Genomic DNA, 12811 nt, shown 5'->3' with positions numbered 1-12811 from the left:
TCTAGCATAATTATACCAAATTGAATCTCTTCATCATTATTATAATCATGCCACATTATGTTCCTTCATTTTTAGCCTCTATTATTCTCTAATCATTCTCATGCATTATTAAATAATAGATTAATCACTCAGTTCCAACCAAACTTCTATTTCTCAAGCAGAAAATTCAGCCTAACATACATTTGTTTAAGACTCAATCCAACAAATGGATTTGCATGGAGGAATTAAAATTCAATTATCATCCAATTGATTCAAATGTTCAAAGTCTATTCAAGAAAACCCACAACAATAATAACACCCTAGAATTGAGAGGTTTAGCTACTCATGTTTCTAAAAACAAAAGATCTAAAACAGAAAATCATCATGAAGAATAATAAAGATGAAAAAAATAGATGATGCAATCTCCCTTCACTGTCGTCGTGACACGATCCCGATCTCTCGAACTTTTGTTGTTGTATTCCGAATCAATCTCAGCAATAGTTTGATTATGTAGATATCTCTCTCTCAATTAGGTTGAAATCTCAATGAATTGTGGCTCTCTTTCTTCACTCAACACAAATCTTTTTTTAAACATAGTGCCTATAGTGTAATTACGTTGTATAGCAGTGTTGCTACGTTGGTTAATGAGACAGATGAGCGAGTCAATCCAAAGTGTTACTACACTCTAAGGTAGCATAGCTATACTCCCTTGTTTGTATGATTTTACCTTTTAGCGTAATGGGGTAGCGTAGCTACGCTTAAGCATTATGCTGCCCTATTTGTATGATTCTGCCTTTCAGCGCAATGCTATGCTCGGTCCAAGGGTAGAATGTATTGGGGTTGATGCCCTAAATATCGTAGGGTTCTATAGTTTGTAAACATTATCGAACAAACTCATTATGTATTTAATATAATATTTGATATTTTATTCATTGTCTATAAATATATAATATTTTAGTTGCATTAACCACATCCAATAAACTAACATCCAAGGTTATCTTTGTAACTTAAACATGTATGTAGATACATACGAGTGGATCATGTTTAAGTGATAGTCTAAAAGGTCTGTAGTATATGGATAAGGCTGGGTACCTTATCCTGGTGACACTACTAGTATGGCCCGCTTTATAGGTGTTACAAATGTTGTAAAGTGCTACAAATGATCTAATACCGATCATTCATATATAGACATGCAAGTGGGAATATTCTATACAAACGAGTTTATTTAAGACCAGACCACGGAATGTTTAGTCTCATTATATAACGCCGTTTATAATAGAGACTTACATTTCACTAGGATGACCATAGGTAACATGACCTGAATCCTGAGTGAGTTGTGAATTCCTTCCTATGAAGGCGGTCCTTTAATTTGTATGGGTGAGAGTGGCCAGATCGCCGACTCAACAAGCCTACCATTTTGGGGATTCGTTTGATTGGAGAACTGGGAACACAGCTACACAAGATGGAATTTACTCCTTCCCTGAGGCAGGGGTAAGTAGATAAATTGCTCCCTTAAGAGCTGATTCCGGGTCTTGAACAATGTGGTGCCACACTCTCTCCTGGCTCGAGAGGGGTTTAGTCATAGTTGGACTATGATCGATTGTTCATTAGAGGGATCAATGGTATTTAAGGAATTAGATGTAACTATAGGGGCAAAACGATAATTTAGCCTAGCTGTACTTACGAGCAATTTGTGAAGGGTCATCGTACTGTTGATTGGTTCTATCCAATGGACACAAAAATATATATATGTAGTGCGAAAAATGCAACTGTCGTCTTTAGTGGAGTACCCTACAGTCAACGGATAGTGAATAATGTAATTAAAGAGTTTAATTAATTATTCATGTACCATTGGAGCTTCAAGCTACGGGTCCATGAGGTCCTCTTGGTAGCTTAATAAAATTTAATTGAGAATAAGTTTTTGGATTAATTTGAATTATTCAAATTAATAGAGGGATTTAATTATATATAATATAATTAAGTTGTTTCAATTATATGTGATATAATTGTCATAATGTATTTGATATATTATATCTTAATGAGAGGAAATAAATATTTGAATTTCATTCAAATATAGTTTCTATGAATTGCATTCATAGTTGTTAAATTTAATATAAATATGATTTATATTAAATTTCATATAAAAGAGAAAAGAAACTATAGTTTATATTGTATGGGATACAATATTAAAACTATAGGTTATATGTTATATTTGGTATAACATATGATTTAATATATATATATATATATAACAAGAATTTTCATATATATATGTTATGACAAGAATTTTTAGAATAAAAAAATTTCATGGATCGATAGATGTTAAACTTTACCTATTCATCATCTACTCTTAGTATGAGCTTACCTTTTTGGACATCAATCAAGGCCTAAGATGATTGAAACTTTCACATCTTCCTCCATATCCAACACTATGAAGTCCGCTGGAAAAATGAACTTATCAAATTTAATTAGCACGTCCTAGACTATACCTCGAGGATAAGTAAGAGAACGATATGCTAGCTAAAATGATATAATCGTCAGCTGCACTTGCCATCTGGCTAAGCTAAACTTCACTGTTCTATATGGCTTTCCCATGGCTCGTTATAGTGCTCTCCAAGAAGTTTGTCCTACTCCTTGATTCCTTAATAAATTCTCCAAGTAATGCCTCCACAAATGATTTCTTCTTAACATATGGTTGAGAAGCAGAAAAAGATGGAGGAGACTAGTTTTCATGATTACGTAAACCTAGATGATAGTGGGTACGTTGATGTGTCTAATATGAGGGAAAATGAGAAGACTGGTGTGATCCTTGGAAAGTGATTGGTTCGAAGCACATAATTGGTCTATTCAAAGTCAGGTGTCTCCTATGATGAGTTTGCACTGCGAACTGCCATTGAAGCAATTGATGGTTGGATTCCTATAAACAAATGACTAGAGGGAACCGCATCCACATCCACATTAATCGAAGTGGTGGAATGCCGCATTAGTTAAGGAAGCCAACTATGCATTTAAAGAATTTACCTCATGAAGTCATAAGTCTATGCCACTCTGGATGTGGACTGTTCTATTGGCCAAGTATAAATGATAGCAGCCATATCCTCAACCAATACTTAAGTTGCTTCGGTAGTCCTGGAGAATATTGAACCACTTGTTGCAGCGTCCAATATAAATTTCATCGCACTGGTTAGTCCAATGTAAAACAACTGGATTTGGAGTCAGTTAAGATTCCATATTGGGACACTTTCGAGTAATTCCTTATATCTTTCCCAAGCCTCAAATAATTGCTCATCGTCTCTTTGCCTAAATGTTTCAATTTCAGTTTTGAACCTGCTTGTCTTTGATGGTGGAAGGAATTTGTTGAAGAAGGCTTGAGTCAGTTTTTCCCTATTGGTTATGCTTCCTGGTGTAGGTAACTCCAACCAATCTTTTGCCTTATCCTGCAAAAAAAAAAATGGAAACAATCTTAAACAAATAGTATTATTAGAGGCCCCATTTAATTTTACCATTATGCAAATTTCCAGGAAATCATGAATATGTTTATGCAGATCCTCATTTGGTGTTCCTCTAAATGCACTATCTCGCGCCATTTAAATTAAACTAGGCTTTAATTTGAAATTGTTTGCATTTATCGGAGTTCCAGCAATCCCAAGCTATAACACAAGAACAGTCGAATGGAAATAATCTCTAATGGTCCTCACGTTCACTTGTTCTCCCATTGTTGCAAATTAAATTCTCAAATTTCTCCTGACTCTTCTCAATGTCTGTTCGATTTCTGGATCCAAAGACGAAGTATCAAATCGATGATTTCGTCACATACACCCAATACTTCAGACTAAAGAAAAATAATAAAATTAAAAAATTAAAATAAATTGCAACTCAAATTAAGACTAGCTTCGTTTTCACAATGTTAAACAAAGATTTTATTGCCAATCCCTGGAAATGACGCCAAAAACTTGACAGGTACACAAGCATATGTATCGTAGCAATAAATCTCGAATGGGATACCATCTTAAGGGATTGGATCTGAAGAATTTTTGGCTAGCTATTGTTATTTATGAGCTAATTTTATTTGGACAATCATCAACAAGAAAACAAAACCAACAATTCAATGAGATAATGGATCTAGGGTATTGTTTTGTTATGAAATTTCAATAAACTATTAACAAATGAATCGATTGTTTAGATCAAATGAGCAGAAGTCTATAATCAAGATATCCTTTTTCAAGCTGAACCCATTCTAGCTTAATTATACCAAATTGAATCTCTTCTTCATTGTTATAATCATGTCGCATTATGTTCCTTCATTTTCAGCCCCTATTATTCTCTAATCATTCTCATGCATTATTGAATAATAGATTAATCACTCGGTTCCAGCCATATTTCTTTTTCTCAAGCAGAAATATCAACCTAACATTCATTTATTTAAGGATCAATCAAACAAATGGATTCACATGGAGGAATTAAAATTCAATTACCATACAATCGATTCAAACTTTAAAAGTCTATTAGAAAACCCATAACAATAGCAACACCCTAGAATTGAGAGACTTAACTACTCATGTTTCTAACAACAAAATATCTAAAATAGAAAATCATCATGGAGAATAAGAAAAATGGAAAAATAGATGATGCAATCTCCCGTCATCGTCGTTGTGACACGATCTTGATTTCTTGAACTTTCGTTGTCGAATTCCATATCAATCTCAACAATGACTTGATTCTCTAGATGCCTCTCTCTCAATTAGGTCGAAATCTCACAAAATTGTAACTCTTTTTTCTTCAGTTGGTGCAGCGTAATTATGTTGTATAACAACACTGCTATGCTACGTAATGAGACGGAAGCGCGCATCATCAATCCGAAACGTCGCTACGCACTAAGGTAGTGTGGCTACGCTCCCCTATTTGTATGATTCTGCCTTTCAACATAATGCATGCTCTTCAAAGGGTAATCACACTTGGTCCAAGGGTAGAATGGTTATTTTATCCTCGAACTTACTTGTTCTAGTCCAATTGCTTGATTTCCTCCAATGAAACATAAAACATCAATGATCTCAATTTAAGCATTAAACTAACTGAATTCTAAGCTCAAAGAACGCACTTTTGGAGTGCGTTTCAAACCAGAATCACACAATTTTGTTGGATAAAAAGAGATGGAGAAAACAAAAACTAAATTTAAAAGAATGAACATTGTCTTTTTTCTAAAAGATAATTTTATTCTCTCAAAAGTTGCAAATATTATCTAAAGAATTTTTAGTCAAATGATGTGGTGGTCTAAATTTCTTTTTTAGATAATTATCGTATCATTTCAAGTCTCCCGTACAGAGTTTTAAAAAACTTCTACTCCAAAAAATATTTTGAAATGTTTATAAACGATGAAAGACAATAATATAAATTATTAAGAAAAAATAAACGATGTATTTTATAATTATATATGTGTAGGTATGGTCCAACGATATATTTAAGAGTGTAGAAGGTAAGGATGTACCATGGTGGGAGTGCTTTGAATTAATAAAGAGGCCATTAAAGTAAATTTGCAAATGGCTCTGCCCAAAAATTTAATATTTTTCCAATAACAGATACCTGTGTATTTATTTTCACCCAAGCTAAAACTTACATTTATTTATTACTTCTCTCTTTAATTAAATCATCTAATTTTATGTAATTAAACTCCATTATAGATCTCTAATATTTCTTAGTAGGGTTAGAGTATATTTCCCATTATAACCCTATTCTTTTCAAATTTGAGACCTTCGCCTTTTACACAAATTTAGTGGTAGTAATCAAACTTTTAATTTCAAGAAACATAATTAGTGTTTCATCTACTAACCAACGCTTGGATTCATAGCTAACCAATTTATTTATCTTTTTAGGTTCGTGCATTTTTTTTCTTTGGATGTTTAAATCGTAGACTTATACGCACATGTAGTATTTTTCCAAAGGAAAAAAAAGCATATAATTCATGTTCTATGTTATTATTATTATTTGGGAAATGGAAAGGAGTGGCCATGTGCATACCTGTTTCTGAAAAATAACTAAACTAAACAACTAATACAAATAGGTCCAAATTGAATTTCAGTTTTATATTCGAGTAGTCATTGCAAGAGAAAATTTAACCAATCACAAATTATCATATCATTTGTCAAGTTAGTGATGAAATCACAAATGATCAAATTTGAAACTAATGAAAGGCTGACATTTGTCCAAGTAATTGAAGATAACAGTTGATACATTCTCATGATCAACGAATTTGGTCTAATTGGTTATTAATATTTGGGTCCTTATTGTCTTTATGATATTCACACAATTTTTGCCAAGAAGAGCATAGCTCAACTGGCATAGTGTTCATAGCGAATTATTAATAATATAAAGTTTATTTGAGAGAAAATAAATATTTGAATATGATTCAAATATTAATTATGTGAATTTGATTTATATAATTAAATTTAATATAAATGAGATTTATATTAAATACTGTACATTAATAAGAGAATGAAAAACTATGGGTTATATTGTATTTGATACAATATTCAATTATAGGTTATATGTTATATTTGATATAACATATAGTTTAATATATATATTATATGATAAAGTGGTTATCATATAAATATATATTATTTGTTTTATTAAATAATTTTTTAATTAATTTAAATTTTCGAAAAATTATTTTGGTCCCCTTTTTCTCTCTACAACGTACGTGAAGGTGGGGTTGTACAGTTTTTGTAATCATCTTCTTCCCCTAAGTTTTGACGATAAGAAAAACTTTTTTTCTGAGAAATTAGGTCTTTGTTCTTCCCCTCTTCCTCTCTCAAACTCTATCCTTCTTTTTTAAAAATACTAAGAACCCACTAATCTTTGGATTCTCATCCTAGAGAATACAAGGGAAGCTTTCGTGGTGGTGGCCAAATTAAAGTTTCGAGTATATGACCTTTTGGAGGGGAGGAATCATACGAGAAAATTAGATCTTTAAGGGTAAGTCTCCTATTTCCCTTTCTCTCTTCTCTTTTTCATATTAGCATGTTGTAAAATTTAAATTAAACGCATAATGTTTTTTTTTTGTTTTGTTACTGTAAATTTCATGTTCTGTAAAATTGGGATTTGGATTTGATTCCCGCTTCCATTCCATAACCTTCACCGGTTCCTTCAATTGGTATAAGAGCGGGGGGTTTTGGCCCAAAATTTTCCAATGTTTCGAAATGAATTTTACATTTTCTTGGTGAGATTTTATCATTATGTATATTTATGAATGAATGGAATGTATTGTTTACAATTATGGATGTTTTCGGGATTGGTTCTAGTTTTATAGCCTCTATTTTTGCAAATTTGATTTGTAAGGACCCGTTGTGAAGGAGAAATTTTGGACCAATCACAAATTGCCACGTCATTTACTAAATTAATGACCAAATTCTAAATCATAAAATTTGAGATTAATTAGGAGTGGACATGTGTCTTGAATTGAAGTTGAAGACAAAGTCCAATGATGCCACGTGGTTTCATCCTGACCATTGAATCAGATAAGATTAATTTGACCCAATTTGATATTATTATTTGGGTTAAAATTCAACTATGCCCAAGAATAGGTTGAATTTAACCCGAATGTCAAATCAGACCCAAATCCAATTAATTGAGCCCAAAAAGTAAGGCTCATAAACCAACCAAGCCCAAACACATGGGCTAACCAGGCCAAATCCCATGAAACCCATCAGAGAGCCCTATAAATAGAGGTACTCTTCTCATTTCAAGGGTCAGTAATTCTACACTCCAGAGAGCTAAGAGAGAATTCTCTACAATCAAAAGACTCATTGATTCCTGAAGCTGACCATGCTTGAAGATTGAAGTCCTTTGGAGATACAAGCATTATGAAGACTGAAGTCATTTGAAGATACGAGCATTTTGACCATGCTTGAAGACTGAAGTCCTTTAAAGATACAAGCATTTTGAAGACCGAAGTCCTTTGAAGATACTAGCATTCTAACCAAGCTTGAATGTAGATTAGCCTTCCAGCTTAATAGATTAGGGCCATTTAGGAAGAGATACCCAATCGGGACCTTTTCTTATCTTGATCCCCTTTAAAATCTGAGTCTACATATCTATAGAGTCCAAGATCTGCTTCCTTAACACTCTGATAGACTAGTTTAGATTGCTTAGACTAAATTAGATATCTAAGAATCCATTTAGTAGCTTCCCAATGCCTTCTTCTTGGGTTAGACACGGATCTACTCACTAGACTTGCACAATAGGATAAATCAGGCCTAGTGGAGATCATGAGGTACATTAAACTTCCTACTGCCTGACTATAAGGAACCATTTGCATCTGATTTAGGTGTTCCTAGTCGGTTTCCTTAGGTGAATTAGCCGAGGACAGTTTAAAGTGTTGAGCAATAGGTATGGTTACAGGTTTAGCATTAGACATATTGAACCTTCTGATAACTTTCTCATATTAATTGGTTTGATTAATGCTTAGGGAAGAAGAACTTCTGTCTCTTTCTATTTCAATCCCTAGGATCTTTTTAGACTGACCCATATCTTTCATATCAAATTCTCTCTTTAGGATATTTTTGACATGATTTAGATCTTCTTTAGTGGTCTAAACTAGCAACATATCATCCACATAGAGAAGTAGGTACACCTTGTTCTTATAGGAGGTTGAGTTTACATAGGTGCAAATAACATATGTGCTTTTTTTAAACCCAATACTTTCAATATAGTCATTGAATCTTCTGTACCAGCATCTAGGAGACTGTTTAATACCATAGATGGACTTATTTAGAAGACAGTAAAGGTCCTCTTTATCCTTTTCCACAAAACCTTTAGGCTGAACCATGTAGATGACCTCATCTAAGTAACCATGTAAGAAGGTTGTTTTAACATCTAGCCGATCTAGTTCAAGATTGTATTGAGCAACCAAGGATAGTAAGAGTCTGATAGATATTTGCTTAACTACTGGTGAAAAAAATTTAGAGTAGTTAATACCTTCCCTTTGTGTAAAACCTTTAGCCACTAATCTTGCCTTGTACCTTGGCTTTTCATCCTTAGAAGTACCCTTCTTTAGTTTGTAGATCCACTTAGATGTTATTTCCTTGCATCCTTTAGAAAGAGGAGCTAGAGTCCAAGTGTCATTAACACTTAGTGATTGCATTTCTTCACACATAGCTTCAATCCAGTTCCTAGCATCAGGGTAGCTTACTACCTCCTCAAAATTAGCTGGTTCCTGATCACTTGGAGCTATGGTTGCATTTAAAACTAGGTTCATATAGTTTGTTTTAGTGTACCTAGCTGTTGGAACAATCACTCTTCTCTGCCTATCCCTTGCTAAAGAGTATTGACTCAAGTCAGGTTGTGTTTCAGTGGTTTCTACCTGTTGTTCTGCAATATCCTCTTCTTCTTCTGAGTCATTAGGAGAGCCATGATCTGTAGATTTGTCTTTTGGGGCCTTCACCTCAATCCTAGTTGTAGGGCTTTTAGGTATCTCAATTGTAGTCTTCTCTTTTTGCATGAACATTTCCCTTTCTCTGAAGATAACATCCCTACTAACTACAAACCTTTTCTCATCAGAGTTCCACATTTTAAAGCCCTTTACACCTTCAGTGAACCCAAAAAACATACATTTCACAGCCCTAGACTTTAGTTTTCCCTAATTTTGATGTATACAACCAACACATCCAAATACTCTTAGGTTATCTAAGTTAGGAGGATGTTTTGTCCATTTGTCTTCAGGGGTTATAAAGTCTAGAGATGTATGTGGGCACCTATTTAAGGTGTAAACAGTATAGCTAGCAGCTTTAGCCCAATATTTTTCACTGAGTATAGCATCTGAGAATAAACTTCTGACCTTTTCCATAATGGTCCTATTGAGTCTCTCAGCTACCCCATTCTGTTGGGGTGTATGCCTGACTGTCTTATTCCTGGTTATGCTGGATTCCTTACAAAATTTATTAAACTCTTCACTACAAAACTCTAACCCATTATCTGTTCTTAGGTATTTAATTTCCTTAGAAATTTGCTTTTCAATCATGAGTTTCCATTCTTTAAATTTATTAAACACTTGGTCTTTAGATTTAAGAAAAAAAAACCCAACTTTTCCTTGAGAGTCATCTATAAAAGAAAGTAAATATCTTGAACCACTTAGGCTAAGAGTTTGAGCTGGACCCCAAAGGTCTGAGTGGATGTAGTCTAGAATTGTCTTAGTTGAATGGTGTGCTTTGGTAAAGTTGTGTCTAGTTGCTTTTCCTAAAACACAGTGTTCACAAAAGGTCAGCTTGTCTAAAATTCCTTTGGGTAGAATTCCCTGTTTAGACAAAGCTTCCAACCTCTTGGCACTTATGTGAGACAACCTTTTATGCCATACATCAGCTTCCGTCATCTCATTTGGTGTGGCAACATCTGCCCCTGTCATCATTTTAACACTTCTGACTACAAACAAGTCATTGACTTTCTCCCCAACAAGAACCACCTTAGAATCTTTTAGGACCTCAAAAGTTCCACCCTTGCCCCTGTATTCACACCCTACTACATTTAACCTTCCAAGGGAGAATAGGTTTCTCTTAAGAAGTAGGACATGTCTTACATTCTTTAGAAGTTTGATAGTCTCATCTTTGAGCTTCATAGAAATCGACCCGATGCCTTCAATTTTACAGCCTTGGTTGTTCCCCATGTAAACTATTTCTCCATCAATCTCTTTGTAGGATTAAACTAGGGTCTCATAGGTATCATATGGTAAGTGCATCCGGAGTCCAAAACCCAATCATGTTTCCCAAGGGGGTAACATAAGTGACTTTGTCAAGAGTTGAAGCTAAAGCATCAGAGTAGATGTAGAAGCTTTCTACTACTGAGGCTTCAGGCTGCTTGTCTTTGGATTCTTTTTCCTTCTCTTGATTTTTCTTTTTTAGGATAAAGCAATCTTTAATTAAATGCCCTTTATTTTTGCAATATTTACACTTAATTTTTTGTTTTGGCTTGTTTTACTCTGTATGCTGCTGCTTTCTGTCCTTAGATTGATTTGGTTTTAAGTTTCTTTTCACAAACAGCCCTTCTCCATTCGGTTGTTCCTTCTTAACTACTTGCAACTCAAGTTCCCTAGTTCTTAGGGCAGATATTATTGCATCAGTAGATATACTATCTCTTCCATACTTCAAAGAATTTTAAATTTCCCTATAGGATTCAGGTAGGGAATTTAAAAGTACATATGGTTCGTTCTCATCTCCTATTTTCTCCCCAAGATTCTTAAATTCAACAACCTTTTTAACTCATCTAAATTATCAGAAATTTTCTTTGATGAATCTAATTTAAAGGTGAAAAATTTCTCCCTAAGGTACATTTTATTAGGAAGATCTCTAGTAGCATATAAGTCTTCCAACTTTGCCAAATCCTATAGGCAGTCTCCTGGTCAATGACTTACCTCAAAACATTATCACTAAGATTTAGGACTAACGTACCATAGGTTGCCAGCTCCCAATCTTCCTTTTCTTTAGTTGTCATAGTGTTTGGGAGAGTGGATGGATCCATTAGGGCCTTGTGAACCTTTTGCTGATCAAGAATGACTTTGATTTTTGCCTTCCAAAGACCAAAATCCTCTTTACCATTGAACTTCTCCACCTCATACCTTGTTACTACCATTTTGTGTGAATCTTGTGATCTTGATAGTTCAAAAACTGAAATCTTTATGTGTCTTTTTTGCTCTGATACCAAATTATTATTTTTTTAATTTCAGGCCCACGAAAAGAGGAGACCAGCCCAAGAAGATAGGGTTGGTAGAACGAAAGGCTCTCAGTGAGCCACGCCTCTCAGCTGCCTCGACAACACGTGGATAGCTCCACTATCAACAATCAATGGGAATTCTTTGAGGCCGACCAAAATTCATTTGGTAAACAAAACTTTCTCTCTCTCTCTCTTCAACAGAGTTTCAAAAATTCTCTCTAACTCTCTCAACCTTTTCTTGTGTTCTTGCTTGAATTCACAGAGAATGAAGAATCAAATCACGCATGCAAATTGAAGAAGAGAAATAGGAAGAGAAGAGCAACAAAAGCATGTACGTGGTTCGGCTCAATTTGAAGCCTACGTCCACAGGAAGGGAAGATGATTTTATTGAAGTTAATTTCAGAAATAAGTTTTCTTTCTTACAGAATTTGTAGAAGACATAATGTAAAAACTAAACAAAATGAATGTGACAACTATATATATATCGGTGTTTACAAATCTGTTATGAAGTCTGTTGAAAAGAAAACTAGTTGTTGAGCTTTATTTGAGATTAAAATCTTTCACCTCCTCCACTATAAAGCTACTTCAAACTTGAGAGTTGTTTGAGAAAGGGTACAAGTGGCAAGTGGATAATGGGAAGTCCATATAGATTGACAGCTCTTAACCCCATAAAATATTCTCCACACATAAGACAGGGTTGACTCCAACTAGAACCAGTTCGGATATACCTACCACTAAAGACCTGAAATAGGAGAATCTCTAGATGTCGACATAACCACCAACTTTACTTTGCCAACATAGCTTGATTAAAAATTTTCAAATCCTGAAATCCAATCCCCCAGTATCTCCTTAGCTCCTCACATCTATTTCCATCGCCTCCAATTTAACTTCTTATGCCCATTCCTCGATCCCCACTAAAATTTCGCACACACATAGAATTTAAATCATCACATAAAGAGGAGGGTAAACGAAAGCAACTTATTGTGTATGCTCATTGTTTGGACTAAAAGGCAAAGTTAGCATTTTATGTCAATGTGTTAGGGTTGTTAATCGATCATTGTTTATAAAATGGTATTTATACTTTTAAAAGGTATTCTATTTTTCCTAATGTTAGTTTTCATTTTCCTTGTGATAG

Source organism: Benincasa hispida, chromosome 3 (genome assembly GCF_027475165.1).
Source record: "Benincasa hispida cultivar pf3 chromosome 3, pf3_genome.v1.1, whole genome shotgun sequence".
In the NCBI taxonomy this organism is placed as follows: Eukaryota; Viridiplantae; Streptophyta; class Magnoliopsida; order Cucurbitales; family Cucurbitaceae; genus Benincasa; species Benincasa hispida.
The sequence above is the reverse complement of the archived record's forward strand: the minus strand, read 5'-3'. Positions refer to the sequence as shown.